This window comes from Rattus rattus, chromosome 13 (assembly GCF_011064425.1).
Source record: "Rattus rattus isolate New Zealand chromosome 13, Rrattus_CSIRO_v1, whole genome shotgun sequence".
Classification (NCBI taxonomy): Eukaryota; Metazoa; Chordata; class Mammalia; order Rodentia; family Muridae; genus Rattus; species Rattus rattus.
Genome location: NC_046166.1, coordinates 72,546,462 through 72,562,963, shown reverse-complemented (window position 1 = coordinate 72,562,963; position 16,502 = coordinate 72,546,462). Strand labels below are relative to the sequence as shown.

The window sequence follows — 16,502 nt, the reverse complement described above, 5'->3', positions numbered from 1 at the left end:
CTGTATCTCTGTCTCTCTCTTTTTCTCTCTCTGTGTTTGTGTGTGTCTGTCTCTGTATCTCTGTCTCTCTTTTTCTCTCTCTCTGTGTCTGTCTGTCTCTGTCTCTCTGTCTCTGTGTGTCTGTCTGTCTGTCTCTGTCTCTCTGTCTCTGTCTCTGTCTCTCTGTGTGGTGTGTGTGTGTGTGTGTGTGTGTAGGACAGAGGTAGCCTTCAAGTGTTATTCCTTAGAAGCCATTCACCTTATTCCTTGAGTCAGCCTCACTAGGACTGGGCATCACCATGCAGGCTAACTAACTGGCCAGCAACCCCAGAGATCTGCCTGCTTTGCCTCCCCAGTGCTGGGGTTATAGCTGTATACCACCAAACCCAGCTTTCATTTGAGTGCTGAGCACCGGACTCAGCCCCACTGAACTGTCTCCCCGAATCCTATCCCATTTCCTGCTGAACTGAGAATCTGTCCCCTTCCACGCACCTCACTTTCTTAAACACTCTGACCTTAAAAACAACCCAACAGCTCCAACCTTTCCCGTGAAGAGTGTTGTTCAGCCAGCATCAGCAGCAGCGTCTCTGACACCACAGCTGGCCTGTGCGGCCACCAGATACGTGAGATGCTCTCTTCGAGGTCCTTCTCTTGGGAGAACAGCTGTGAGAAGCAACATTGCTGTGTGATGAGGAGACGCAGGATGGGTGAGCCATGCCCTACGGCTGGAAGTCTGGCATCCCCAAACAAATGTGAGAAACAGAGACACTGACTGAACTCTCTCAGCTTTCCAGCGACCCCCAACACAAATCCATGATGGGACTCCAAGAGCTCAGTACCATAAATTAACCCCCAAGCCCTCTGCGAGCAACAGTGGGGAAATTCAGGCTCATAGGAGACACTACCTGAAACCTAGGAGAAGGGCGAGAGTGGGTGCCCCTGAGATGCCCAACCACTCATTACCCAAAAAAGGGGGCGGAGAAACAGAGAACTCTGCGGCGTTCGTATAGGAACTCAATTTTATTTTTAACCCTGAAGCTGGGTGTGATGGCTTATGCCTGGAATCTCAGTTCCTGGAAGGTTGAAGCAGGGAGATCAGGAGTTCAACGTCATGCTCAGCCACCTATCAAGTTCAAGACCAGGCTAGGCGATGCTAGACTGTGTCTCAAAACAAAACAAAAATCTATAAATTAGTCAAGAAGACTCATTAGTCAAGACTTGGGTGCCTGGGGTCCCAAGGTCCTTCATGGTAAAAAGAGAAACAACTCCTGCTAGTAGCATATGGACTTCGATGTGCACACTGTGACGTTCATACATGCACATACATTCACATGCACACATACACACACATAAATAAACAAAATTAGAAAGAAAAAGGGAAAGAAAGAAAAGAAGAACGGAGGAGAGAGAGAGAGAGAGAGAGAGAGAGAGAGAGAGAGAGAGAGAGAGATATTTGGGTCACTTGGCTTAACTGGGCATGTTGATGTCCCTGATCAAAGTGAATCCTCCACCTTCTGGAACAAATAGTAACTCACACAGCCACAGAACTTGTACAAACTCAGTACATAGCCTGCCAACCTGCCAGGAATGTCACTCCCTCTCCTGTGCCTTCAAACATCTGCAGCCATCTGCTTTGACCTTCACCTCCTCAACACTCTGTGGGCGCTTCCTTCCTTCCAAGGTCTCTGCTATCTACAGATACTGAGATGCACTTCCGCCACCACCACCACCACCACCCAAGCCACCTGCTCCATCCTGACCTCGATCCATGTGCACCGGAAGGATTTTCTGAGCTGTAACCCTTTCCTGGTCATGCAGCTCTTGGGCAACTGTCCTGCTGACTTACTCCAGCATCCCAAATCACCATGACACCATTTCCAGGACATAAAGCTGGGGCTCTGTGCCCCTCTCCTGGCATCATTTCCCCATTGCTGGAGAAATGTAGTAATGTCAACGAGCAGGTTTTACTTCAACAGGTTTATATTCTACATTCGAGGTTGCTTTCTTGTTTAATAGCAACGGCGTTTCAGCCGAAGGTAAAACGTGAATGCACACACACTCTCCTTTCATTGCCTTTATCTAAGCCCTCAGAGGTCTGCACAGAACAGGAAGGTAGAGAAAATTGGAACTATACCTTCCTCCAGGACCATGGGCTTGAGACCTTCAAGTACAAGCTCCCAGGGCCTCAACCAACAACCACCCTGGGGACTCGCGAACCCCTTCACCTCCTAATGGCTCTCTCTGGTAGTCTCAACTGACAGTCGCCCAGTCTCTTCCAAAGACTGTGCCAGACCCTCTGTGAAGAGAACTCAGCTTGGCTTTTGCCCTGGACTCTCACAGTGAGGGAAAGGGTTAACACCCAACTCCAGTGTGTATGAGAGAGGAGAGTCTGGACAAATGTGGAAGGAAGGAGCATCCTGTTCACGGGGACACTCTGTGGCTCAGAAGGACGACGACTCTAAATTGGAGGTGACAAACCCATAGCAGAGGAAGACCGGTGTGACCAGAACCAGAGACTAACGGGAACTTAAGAAAAGACCAGGAAGTGCTCTCTGATTTATTCTTATGAGGGGACATGGCTGCCTAATGTTCTGGGGCAGGGGGCTGGCTGGAGATGAGACAGAGGCTCCACCTGGAAGGGCTAGCTCCCCTCAGGATGAGCCTCTGCAGGGAGGACTGCTGCCTAGAGATGGAATAAAAGGAAGGTGAGGGTGAGACAGCTGGGATAGGAGAGAACCAAGGTTGAGTCATCCTAGGACATCCATCTTGGGAAAAGGAGGGCCAAGCCCAGGGAAGGGGAGGGAGGACTAGACTGGAAGTTGGTAGACAAGCAAGCCAGGCAGTCAGCCACCACGGGAAGCCCACAGAGGCTGGAGGCCCTCGGGTATCTAAGAACGTCCCCTGGCACTGACGATGGCTCACTGGGCTCAAGGCAAATTGGCCTCAGATGCAAGTGTAAGGTCCTAAAGCCTCTGGGTGCTGCGGGACACTCGGGGAGACACCCAAGCACACAGAGCCCCACTCTATTGTCCAGATGAGTCCTGAGATCCTCTAAAGGAGTTTGGAACTAGCACAAAACTCCAGAAAATTCAGGAGTGGCAGACGGAAAAATGAAGGCTGGGGGTGGAGAGAGGAGAGTTGAGATTCGCCTTGTGTATTTCTCACTCAGAGGCCACCCACCTAGGGGAGAGCCAGGGAGAGCCAGGACAAACCAGGCTATGGGTAGGATAGCATTTTCCTTCCCTTCCCTGTGGCAGGAAAATAGATGCCCTTGCTGGTTTCTGTTGGAGCTTTCAATAATGGTAGCGGCTCTCTCATAAGCTCCAGTAACACCTCAGAATTCCAAAAGCCAGACAGCAGGCGGTCTCCGCCCCCCCCCCAGGCTTCAAGGTCCCCACCCAGAGCCCAAGGCCAGCCTAGTGGGATATAGTCCCTCTAAACTGTTAAGACTCGGTTGCAAATCTAAATATTCCCCCAGCCCTTTGTCTGCTGCACTTCCAGTACTATTAATACCCTATCTCTCAAGTTCCTGGTTTACTCTCCGAGCAAGCCAGGCCCAAGCCCGAACCAGACCCTAGCTCCCCACCTGCCTTTCCACACAGCTGAAGCATGTGACCAGGGAGCTGGCGGCTGGGGTCTCCTGAGAGGTAACTGGATTGTGAAGCAGTGTGTCCCATTGGTGAGGACCACGTGGCAGAGTGGCCTTGCCCAGGAACGCCTTGCCTGCTAAGGCTCAAGGACAGGGGGGTGAAACATGGCTTCCTCAAATCCCACAGGGCTTCCAAGCTATTTATGGGCAGGAAGAGCATAGGGAAGGAACAACACTTCCTCTAAGGAGCTAACCAGGAGCTGCAACCCCAGAGTTACAGGAAATGCAAAGTTTCCACTTAGTGGGGCAGCAGGGGCTGGAGAAACCTGCTGCACAGATGGGTTCACGCACGGGGATCCAGAAAGCCAAACACATAGGGGACTGTGCTGTCGCCACCTTGGGAAAGAAAAAGAGGGCTCAAGAGGTAGACTAAGCCTTTCCCAGCCATAGGTAGTGCCGCGTCAGGCTGGTCCTCACTGCACCTATTCTTCTGGATTTTTTTTTATACCAAATGTGTTTTTCTTGGACAAATAAAAAACAGAATCACAAGAATGTAGAAGTCAACCCAGGGCGTGGTGGTGGTTGTGTCTTCCCAGCATTTAGGAGGTAGAGGCCGGAGATCTGGTAATTCTGGGTCAACCTGGGATATGTGATGCCCCCAAAAGAACAAGACTAACTACAGAGAACATCTTATCCTGGCTTCTCAACCTCTCTCTATAGATAGGTAGGTAGGTAGGTAGATAGATAGATAGATAGATAGATAGATAGATAGATAGATAGATAGATAGATATCCCTCTCCCTCCTCCTCTCTCTCTCTCTCTCTCTCTCCTCCCTCCTCCTCCTCCCTCCCTCCCCTCCCTGCCCCCTACTGGCTCTTGTCTAAAGCCCTGGGCAAGTCTTTTGCTCAGCCAGCCCTCGACTCCAGGGGTACACTGGGAGAATTTTTCTAGCCTCAAAGATGGTGTCTGAATGACCCACATCTTGGCCCAGGAGTGAAGGACTAGAGTCATTAGCAAAGAGACAGGGAAGTGACAGAGAGTCCCCCACAAGGTGAGAGGCTCAGGACCACTATATCATGTTCTCCATGGTCTGGGCTCATTCGCCTCCCAGGACCCTCACCTGAGAAGACGAGGCCCTATAAATCTCCCTGCTGCCGGCCTCATCCTCTCTCAGGAAGCACCTATGGGCCTTGTATCCACCAATTTCTCAGTCTCCCGTCAAAGAAGACTGACTAGCTAGCTCTCCCCAAGTGTTAATCATTCCCGCACTGTGGGCGCTTCCTGTCTCCTCGTGTGCTGCCCTGCTGCACATCTGTGTTCCAGACCTAAGACATAATTGCAGCCATCCTCGGGAGGCAAAAGATCTGTCTGATGAAAAGCTAGAGCAGTCCAGAGACACCAGATACCCATGATGCCACAGGCTGCCCCTCTAGGGACCACGGCCAGCCACCACCCGCATCTTCCTCTATCTTCCACAGAAAATGTGGCCCCTGCACCCCACATGGCAGATGCCAGAGCAGCGGACATGTTCTCTCTGCATCAACAAAGGCCAACAGGTGTTTCAAGGCCCTCCCAGGAAAGGGGTTAAAGAGTTCTGACCTTGAAAGGAGAGGATGACATAAAGGGGCTGGCCCAGAAGCAGTCATGGCTCTCATGGCTCTGAACAAAGCTAATCTCAGCTTCCTCAGTTCTCCCTTCCCCCTAAGCTCTAGCTAGCTACACTCCAAGCGTTTGGTTCCCTTCGAGAGCAATCTGATGTCTCTCTAAGCAGGGCGGTCCTGTTTCACACTCAATAATTTTTACATGCTGTTGCATACATTCCGTTATTTTCCTCCCTTTTACAGCCTGGTTAAAGTTGAATTTCTTCGGTCAGGCAATGTGTGGGTACATTTATCCCCCACATGTACACAGGGACCACACTGCAAGCCTGGGGGACCGCACTGAGAGCCTCGAACCTCCTGGGGACAACCTCCAGGCTTTGTCCCATGTTCCCCCCCCCCGGGGGACACACTCTGTGTGGCTTCAGTTTTATCACCAAAACGCCGTTGCACTGTTTAAAGTTTATGTCTGAGACATAATTTCTTTTATGATTTACCGTCTTAATCAGCACATCTAATGACCAACAACATGTTTACATTACCCAAGAGTTTCCCATAAAAGGCAGCCTCCCCGGGAGCATTCTTTCTCAGCCTCATCAGCTCACTTCCCTTTGGACTCCAACTCCACTCCCAAAGTACAGTGTGAACGTTTTCAGTAGCATCTGGGGCAGCGAGGGCTGCCTGGGGGGAAGGTGCCTGTCCAACATCCATTCCTAGACCCCTCCAGATCATGAGCTGGGCACCTTCAAATCCTCCATCTACCCTACATTCCAACAGCCAGTTTCTCATGTTAGAGGGTTTGGTTTGGGTCAGCACCTATCTTTTGTTCTGCCGGTGGCCATGGGTGTATTGTCAGTCTCTGCAGTGACAGGTGGCTGTTGGACCATAGAACACGGCATTGGGTGCCACAAAGGAATGGATACCAACACTTAGATGAGCACAGAATTGGACAGGGAGGGGAGGAAAGGGGCTATCTCTGCCCAGAGCAGGAGGCAAAGCACCCTGCTGGCCCCTGCCTGGGACCCAGATCACCCCCTGCTTACCTGCCTGGGTGTTCCCAAGCATCTATCCAGGCATAACACCCTGCCTGTGTCTCTACCCTTTTCTCAGAGAAATCTCACCAATACTTGGAGGAAATCACCAAGGGACTGATCTAGATAACTACCACCTGCCTTTTTTTTAAAAGCCTACTTTATGTTTTGAAAAAAAAAAATTTCTTCCAAATCTTTTCTCTTCTTACTCCTTTAGCAAATCTCAGGCTTTTGCTTCTGAGCCTGGGGAGAAAACAGGCAGAAGACTTTAGCAGAGATCCCTTCATGAACGTGTCATAGTTCGGGAGACATTCAGAACCGCACAGGGCATGCATGGGCGGACGGTATCCATCCAGGAGCAGGCCTGGGAAAGCAGGACTTTGGGGCCACCTTCTCTGCCTGTGTGATTCCAGACCTCCTAGATGCCTCTGTGATCGCATGGGATTACCATGTTCTGGGTAGTTAGTCCATGATGCCCCACACAGCCACTGCTCACATGGAGTGATCCCAACTCAGGGTCACAGTTCTGAAGAATCTGGACAGGTGAGAAACACTAGCACATCTTACTCCTTCCTTACCCTCTGATGCTTTTTATTTCAGATGAGAAAAGCCAGTTAAGGAACAGCATGAAGGGTCATCATTTGCTACCATAACAAGCATAACCCCTCTGAGGCAGCAGCACAGCAGACATTTGCATTCTGTCTCCTCCTCTTAGTAAGGACTCCTCCTACCCACAGGGTGACAACCCAAGTGTGCTGCCTACTGTCTAGGACAAGCAGCCGTGCCTTCCCCCAAGAGCCCGACTGGCTTTTCTCATGAAGTCAGTGATGATTTTCATAGCAACAACTTCCCACCTCCAGTATATCATCCCTAGGCCACACATTTGAGTCTTCCTCTTGCCCAGGATCTTGTAAGCCTCCTAGAAAAAGACTGCCATGTTAACTGTGACCAGGGCTCTCTAATGGATATGAATCAGAGTGGGGCTGGGGACAGGCTCTGGTTGCTGATATGCATGGTCCTCTGAGTCTGCAGTTTTACAGCGAGGCCACCGTGCCTTTTGTAGCCACAGGTCCCCAGTTCGTGTGCCTGGGGATTATGAAAGCACTCCTTTCTCACCATCTATAAACCCCTCCCACCTGCACGAACCTCCCACGCCCACTGAGCCACTCCTGCTGACTTGTGTGTGGAGCCCTGTAACTTTACGGCACAGGATGGCATTATTATGTCATTATTGTGTGACACATATCATCCTCAATGCATGCTACTTTCTGAAGGATCCCTGTCGTTTTTACATCTGGTAGTTCTGCATCTGATGGCTTCATCTATCCTACATCTATTTCCCATGACTAGCTTGGTGTAGAATAGCACGCTAGCCTGTTTCCTTCCTACTCTACTGACATTTCAAATTTTTTTTTAAAATAGAACAACTCTGAATGCCTGTTGGTCTCAAGACCACTTCGGGTGCACACCGTAACGAGGACAAGACTTCCGGGAAAGACGCAGGTTCTCTTCCTACGTTTATACATCTTCAGCAAGTTAGACTTTCTGAGCCTGGGACACTCCTGGATCCATAAAGAGGGACACCTTTTAAAAACTGTGTCTGATTGAACCTGACAAAGGTAGAAAGCAGTTTATTTGTATTGATTCCATAAACACACCAAGGACAGCGGGTCTTCTATGCTCTTCCCCAGCCTGATACATCTATAGAGGGACAACTCACTACGCTGTGCATGCATGAACGCCATTTAATATATATATATATATATATATATATATAATTATATATTATATGTTACACACATGCACATATGAACACAAAGCACCCAGCATACGTGCACATGAATCTGTAATGACTAAGAAGCCTCTCTTTAGGAAGCCCAGTTGTCAGCTTTCTCCCTGAACACACTTCACGCACACAAGCCAGAACTCTGGGAAAACAATGTATGGATGGCTGGGGAGATGGCTCGATGCTCTTGCAAAGGACCCAGGTTGGGTTCCCAGCACCCATACCATAGCTCACAACCTTCTGTTACAGGAGGTCCTACACCCCCATCTGACCTCTAAAGACTCCTGCACGCAAAGGGCACACATATATATACACGCACACACACACACACACACACACACACACACACACACACACACACACACACACACACACACACACACAACTTCAGGGACACACACATACACATAAAATTAAATAAAGGAAAGAAGATAAATCAGACCTGTCTGGAGGGCCTTTTACAGGGCTTTCCCATGTCTGGGGTTTTTAGCAGATAGCTACTTTCAGTGTCAGATTTCATGTTTATGCTCTCCCACCGTGTGACTTTCTAACCTGAAATCCACCACAGTCAAAGATGGCTTCCACAGTGCAGAAGGCAGGAAGCACCCGGGCTGTGACCATTTTCTTTTTTAAATGTATTGTTTTAATCTTGTATGTGTGGTGTGTCTGTGTGTGTGCATGTGTGCATGTGTGCATGTGTGTGCATGTGTGCGTGTGTGTGTGTGTGTGTGTGCATGTGTGTGTGTGTGTGTGTGTGTGTGTGTGTGTGTGTGTGTGTGTGCATGTCTTAGAGCACCATGGCCCCATGAAGAGAAAAGATTCAAAGTCAATAAGAAAACATTAAACTATTATTTTAAAAAGGGTTTTTTTCCCTCAATTTAAAAAGCCCAAAATTCCAGAATAAAGAAATATAATCATTCTATTTTTTTTTCAATTTGCGAGTATTTGGGAAAGCAAAATCTAATTACGAAGAAAGCGCCCAATAGCGGCTGGGTCAGACTTGGGGAATATGCTGATAAGAAGCTCGTGGTCTGGCCCCAGCCTTGCATGCTAAAGTGTCAGTCGGTGGTCAGTCCTAGACAAGGAGTATGTCAGAAGTACTTACCCGCATAAACAATGCCATGTGACCCAGTGTGCCCGCCAATCGGGATCACCATTGATCCTGAGCTGAGTTTGTATACATCCTAAGTAAACCTATCTGATCCAGAGACTAACCAACTATCTGATAACTATGATCCCCAGCCCCCACCACCACCCCCGGCACTGACCCATTTTCCTGCCTGCCTTGGCAACCTCATCTTAATTTTACAGGCCATTTCCTGACCAAAATTTAGGAGTTATTTTAAACCACTAACCCCAAATGGTCCTTAATCTCCAGGAAATGGGTTTGGTTGTAATGGGACACAAATCAGATATTCCCAGTCAGGGAACCAGGTGGCCAAGGCCAGGGAAGGAAAGTGTGGTGTGCTGTGGGCCGGTATGCAGGTCATCGCATGCCCCAGCTGGGCTCTACCCTGGCTGACCGCCACACAAATGTTCATTGCCTTCCTCAGCCCATGAGTGGCCTAAATGCCACCACCAAGGCTGGCAAGACTCAAGACAAGCACTGTGAAACAGCTCCTTCTTTTCCCCATGAGGAGAAGGGTTCTCAGGGAACCAGAGTAAATTAATTCGCCAGCAACCGCTTCTTCACACACCATAAGTATGTTGCTGGGACCTTCTGAGGAGCCTGCTAGTCGCCAACAATAATGGTCCCAATAAGAATCAAGGTAACAAGAATAAGAAGGGACATTTCACATGCGATGCTTGGCTTCAATCTAACAGCAAATCAACAGAGATCCCTAGATGCTGGCGTGCTGGTGCCATTGGGCTGCCAGCCAAAGCACACCAAGCTGCCACCTAGGAAAAGTAAAGAGAACAGCTAGAACCTAGTTCTCTAGACCAGTAACATCCCCCGCTAGAAATTTAGAACCTCCAGTGCACCCCACAGGGCTGTTCCAGAACCTTTGGGTGTATCCTCTATACCTTGGTGGTGCTGATGCTGGTATGAGCCTCACGGTGCTTATGTAATAATCCAATCAATCTCCTCCAGCCCCACCTGCCCGGTGATGTCACGCCTTGGCTATTTTCCCCCTTTGAGTTTGCTTTTCATTGAACCAGTGTTGCTTGGCACTAAGTGAGCACTGCAGAAATGCTTTGCAAACAGTAGCTCATTTTCTCCTCATCAACAGGGTCACTGCCTTTCACTCACGAGGAGGCCAGAGCCTGTGTGCCAACATGTGCCCCCCAGCAGGGCAAGGCAGATCCTTAGTCCCTACCTCCCAAGATGTGTCCCATTGTCTTTCCAAAGTTACGTGCTTGCATCTGATTTCCTAGCATTCACTTACTAGAGAAATAGGCTTTTCTTCTGTCTGCTTGAGCTTAGGTTACGGGAATTGAGGCCAACCTTCTCCTCTGGCATATATACATTGAGTTCTAGCTAAGTTCCCAAGTTACAGATTTTCCAAGGGACCGTTATAGTAAATGGACCTACTGAAACCCCACATACTACCATAGTAATAATGACACCATCGCCAGCCATTAAGCCCTGATTCAGGGGCATGCTGGTCCTAGCATATGCAAAGTACTCACTCAGGTGACAGCTCTGCAAATTGAGATACTATTGTGTTCCACAGGAAAGCCAAAGATGTAGCTCAAAGCTTAAGGGCTAATTAGGGGGCTGGAGAGATGGCTGGATAGCTAAGGGTGCTCGCTGCCCTTTCAGAGGACTTGAGTTTAGTTCCTAACACCATATCAGGTGGCTCGTAACTCCAACTCCAAAGGTCAAACTCCTCTAGCCCCTAGGTACTGCACCCAACAGTTTTTTTTTTTTTAAATCCTTCTTTGAAACTTAAGCGCTAATGAGGAAACATAATTGCCTGAACATAAAAAGATACTAGAAAGCTACATAGTAGCCCAACCCTTCACCAACTGGATTATATATGGATGTTGATATCTGTAAGATAAACACAGAAAGAGATGTCACAATAGTTACCCTTAGGTTCACCCATCACCTGCTTAAACAGGAAGTGAGAACTGGCCTAGAAAGTGGAGTGGTAGGCAAAGCTTATCCTTCAGAAGATACATGGTTGCTAGTGCCCAGGAATTGTCATTGTTGCCAGGAGGAGAATGACTGGCTGTCTTAGTCAGGCTGTCTCTTGCTGCCATGAAACTCCATGACCAAAAAGCAACCTGGGGAGGAAAGGGTTTCCTTGGCTTACACTTCCACATCACTGTTCATCACTGAAAGAAATCAGGGCAGGAACTCAAACAGGGCAGGCACGGGGAGGCAGGAGCTGTTACAGAGGCCATGGGAGAGCCAGGGAGCTGCTTTCTCATAGAACCCAGGACAACCAGCCCAGAGATGGCACCACTCACAATGGGTTGGGCCCTCCGCCATCAATTACCAATTAAGGAAATGCCCTACGGCTGGGTCTTATGGGGTCATTTTCCCAGTTGCGGTTCCTCCCTTCACATGACTCTCGCTTGTGCTTGGGTCGATTTGGCATGTCTTGGGAAGACTGAGTCTCCTGTATCTCTATAAAAGCAGGTCTTTGCTCTATAAAGTAGAAATTTAACAACAGAACCATTAAGCCATTTTAATTAAATATCAAATGCAGGAGGAATTCAGCTCCTCTAGAAATTGTGCTGAGTTGCTGGGCATGATGGCTCAGGCCTTTAATCTCAGCACTCAGGAGACAGAGGCAGGCAGATCTCTGTGAGTTCAAAGCCAGCCTGGTCTACAGAGCCAGTTCTAGAACAGCGAGGGATACACGGAGAAACCAAGTCTCAAAACAAAAACAAGCAAACAAACATAAAATAAAAAAATAAAGTTGTTGAGCAGTGTCCAATTCCAATCAGGTAAATCTCACGGGAATGAATAATCACACAGATCGTTTCCCATCTATACGGTGTGCTGGGCAAATGGCTTCCCAGCTGTTGTGTTGGGCAAATGAAATGGAACAACTGCTTCCCTCAGTTCCCAGCCTGTGTCTCCCGCTGTCTCTTGAACAAATACAACAAAATATGGACTTGCGAATAGCAGTCTTCCCAAAAGAGTGGATTACATGGGCAACAGGGGGAAGACGCACCTTAGCAGGTGGTGGTGCAGCACACTGGGGCCCCTGTGGCAGGTGAGGTGTATCTCCTACATCTGCCTCAGGCACTGCACTTACCACACACCATGAGAGATTTAAAACCCAGATAACATGAAGTAAGCTTATAGTGTGTGGTGTAAAAACCAAACCTAGCCGGGCTTCCACAATGAACATTACTAAGCCACGGATAAACTATTTACATAGGGAGGTCAGTACTGTGTGTGTTTCCATGTCGTGTTTAGTCTGTGTAGGAAGATCTGCTCAGGATTCCAAATTTAGGGGAAACACTTTCCTGGGCCATTGTTTTCCTATGTGTTCTCTAATAATGCCACAGGATGGACACTGTGACATAGTTTCCAGGAGCCAGTACACAGCCCCACCAGGACTCCCTGGGGAAGATGAGGGAACAGCCTGGAAACATCAGGACCAATTAATTACCCGTGATTAATTCATGCCTCCGCCTATGGGCCAGGCTCTCTCCCTAGCATAGTCAAGGTGCTTTAAAGAGATGTGGCCTTAGGCATCTTACAATTGGCAGGGATGTCAGACCAAAGCTCCCAAGGATGACGCCATAACAGACTATGTGTGGTGGAGGAGAGCCTGCCTTTCTTGGCGTTGGTTCACTTACCTCACAGCTCCCCTGCAAAGCACAGACCTCTGTAAGGTGCGATTAGCCTCACCTTACGTGCTGGGGTGAGGGGCTTGAATAGTAATGGTTCTTGTTATAGTGAACTGTTAAATCCTATACCACACCCTAACTCTAGGAAGCTATGCAGAAGGCTAAAGGAAGACAGGCACGCTGCAAGTGTAGGAGCATCAGAAATAAACCGGCTGTAGGGTGTCGGGATGTGAGGATGATGCCTGTGCGATCCACACACCCATACTAAAAGGGTCTGCAGAGCCAAGCAGGGCATGCGCACGATGAGAAGACCACTAGCCCCACGCTGCAGAAGTGTTAGAGAGCAAGGAAGAAGGGCAGAGCAGGGAGTGATGAAGGTGATCCTACTGAGAGCAGGGCCTAGTGTAACTCCAACCCTCGGGGAAGACAGGAGTGAAGGACCCAACTCCAGAGCCATTCACCATAAAATAACCACACAGAAGGTGGGGCATCGGAAGGCCAGGCATGGGTATGAGAAGCTGAGAAGTCCAGCTCTGCAGAAGTTTGAAATCAAATGGGGACAGCTAGGGTGAGCCATAGGCTTAAAAATGTCCATGGGCAGGGGTGGTGCAGAATTCGGGGAGCAGATGCCTGGGAAGAGAGCTGAGAAGAGAAGAAAGCAGAGGCCTGTTCCATAGGCATGCCCAGTGGGGCTGAGACAGGAAGCAAGGGGCAGCAGACAGCCTTGCACGTCAGGACTAAGCTACGAGAACAATGGCGGAGAGCACGGGGTGGAGCAGGCCCCTGAGTGACAGACTGCCAAACATTAACCCCAAAGGAATCCTAGAGTTCAAACCTCAGAAGGAATTCCCGACAACCCCGTTCTGATTTTGACCTTTCATTGTGTGCTGGACAATGGCTGACAAGGTCCTTGGTATTGTTCTGTAGCTCACATATTTGCTGGCCGGGAAGGACAATGCACCAAGATCCTGCCTTAGCCCTTCTATTGTTGTTCTTGCTTACTTTATCCAGGGGTTCCAAATGCCAAACCCACTTGAGAGACACTTTAAGGAGGTTAATCTGTTTCCAAAGTTGGGAACAATCGCTGTTTCGTGTTGTGCAGTCTCGAGCGTGCATCGTGCAATTCACCCTAGCAGAGATTCGAGCTGGGTCGATTCATGAAGCCCTGCCCATATCTCCAAAGGACCATTTGGTCCTGAGTGACTCCCGGGTTCCATTGTTGGTAAAACCTTTACCAGTTCTTCACTAAATAACCCAGCTTGTTAGCCCCTCCCTTCATTCTCAGGAGTATGCCCACTGTTGTTAATGAATAATGAGGGGGTTCCTGAGGTCCCTCCTGCCCTTGCCCAAATCCACACAGATTTTTCTGGGTCCTGCAGTCACTCCTATCTTGACTAATTCATTCTTGCTTAACTTTCCAACCTTCCCCCCACTCCCAGGAGATGTCCCACCTGGAGAGAGGAGATAGGGTCACACACTGGGCTGGGCACTCCTTATCTCTGATGGCGTAGACCTTGTCCTTTAACTTCTCTTAGGCTTTATAAAGCCAAAGGTCAGACACGCCAACAGCTCCAAGGAGAGATTTCAAGGCTATTGTAGAATGCAAAGACCCCCTTAAGATTGACAGATGCCAGGAAATGTCATCCTCATTCTGCTGCGGGGCAGTGTCCCTAACAGCCAGGGGCTTCTATTCTAGCCCCCAGGTTTTAGGGATAACGTCCTCCCAGTAGTTTCCCCTATCCCCCCAAAAGCTAAACCAAGTTCTCCTATGCCTTTGAGGCCCCTGGTTGTGACACTGTCTGATCGCCAGTGTTTTCTCATCAGTCTGTGTCCTCGGGCCAAGATTGTATGTTACTCCCTGGGACCTGCCTTGTGGCCAGCTCCTGCCTGGGACAGGACAGGAAGCGGGCGTTCCAAGTGCATTTGTGAAATAAAGGAAGAGCAAAAAAGTACATATAAGGAAGGGTCGAGTGTGACTTCAGGGGAAACTGAGGCACAGAGTTCAAAAGCACTCTAAATATCTGCCCAATAAAAGCAAAGGTGAACCCCTTATCCCTGAATTCACTCAGGCAGTGTACACTCAGTAATTCAAAGTGTCAGTCAGCACTTTGGCAGATCCCAGTCTGGTACACACATAGCCAGTGCACAGACAGACCTGATTTCAGAAGCCCTTGCCTTTCCCAGTTCTGTTCCTTGTAAGAGAGAGAGAGAGAGAGAGAGAGAGAGAGAGAGAGAGAGAGAGAGAGAGAGAGAGTGTGTGTGTACTGGGGACCATCCTCAGCAACACCCCACACCCAATGTGCCCCTTGTTGGGGTTACATAGGAAACCAGTCTTCTCATCTAGATACAGACTCGAGGAGAGCCGCCCAAACTAGCATGGGAAGAGAGTCTCCCTTCTCCGTATGAGCTCTTTGGCCATTCAGTCCCTGGAGACGTGACTAATGTTCAGGAGACAGCAAGACTTCAGGGCAGGCATGGCCACACTTGGGGGAAAGTTCACATCTCAGACCCAGAAAAGTAGCGTGATGGGCATCAGTAGAGAATGCTTGCCCAGCGTGTACATGACCCAGGGCTCATCACCAAGCAGACCTGCTGCATCTTACCATCTAAACGTTATGCTTAGAGTATGTTTGACTTGGACACTATGGTGGAGGCTACTCCGTTGCTGTGGTATCTCCAACAGCTAGTTTTAAAGGGAGCAGGGCAAAATGCTATTGATACCATGGTTAGGACAGAATTTCTAAAGGAGGGGGATGTTGTTTTTAAACAGGTCTTCTTGTACACCTAAGGTCATAGGCACATTCACAGGATTGCTAATCCAGGGTAAATGTCTTTTAAAGGTAAGGCTTTAGTGTACCCTCAGGCCAAATTGCTGAAGATAAGACAGCTTGAGGAACAGAACAGAGCCGGTATCCAGGAATGTAGCTGGTCTTATAGGACAGTTAATAGGAAATAAATCAATGCCAAGCCTCAACACTAGTTGGTTTGATTTTTTTCAAGTAAGATCGGGAGTTTGTGTGGCTGACTCATCTGTTTAAAGTCCTTAGTGTCTGGATGTGAGGTCTCACAGTTAGTTTTGCTAACACAATCTTTCAGGAAAACCGAAGTCCAAACAGTGGCTCGTGCTTTCCCATCACATTGACCTACCCTGGTCCCCTTAGAAGTCCTAGATCTTTTGGTTAATATTTTCCACTCTGGGGTCTGAACCCAGGCTGCTCGGATGCTAGGCAAGCACTTCACCGTGGAGCTTCACCCATTGGCCTCTTTTTACTTTTTTTTTTATTGGGGGGGGGGTCTCCATAAGTTGCCTGGGTTAGCATTGAACTCATTCTGTTGCCCAGGCTAGCCTTGGACTTGAGATCATCCTGCTTCGGTCTCCAAGAAGCAAGGACTACAAGCCTGCACCACCAGCAGGTCCAGCCCAGCAAGCCCGATCATTGGAGAAACTGCCCTCAGCAAGAGAACGGGTATTTAAACAGCTACCTGTGGTGAAGGGGAGAGGAGGAATTCTCTGAAGTTGGTTGCTGATGTAATCATCCTTCTTCAGTAACCAATGAAGAAGCTGCCACCAGGGAGGCAAAACTCAATTAAGAAACCCCCTAGTAACGTTACCAGTTTATTCTAGTATGTAACAGTTAATAATTTATAGCATAGCTGATCAGTATCGCTCCTACAGGAAAGATGGGAAATTCTTAAAATGGAAAGAAAATGCACAATTAACAAACAGTTTCTTCTTAAAAAAAAAAAATTAGAAGCGCCGCAAA

General features: G+C 48.7%; 1 protein-coding gene across 1 annotated transcript in view; it reads right to left on the bottom strand.

The window, feature by feature from the left end:
* Col4a1 (collagen type IV alpha 1 chain) overlaps positions 1-16,502 on the bottom strand; it is a 110,217-nt gene that overhangs the window by 92,574 nt on the left and 1,141 nt on the right. The gene's annotated exons all lie outside the window — the stretch shown is intronic.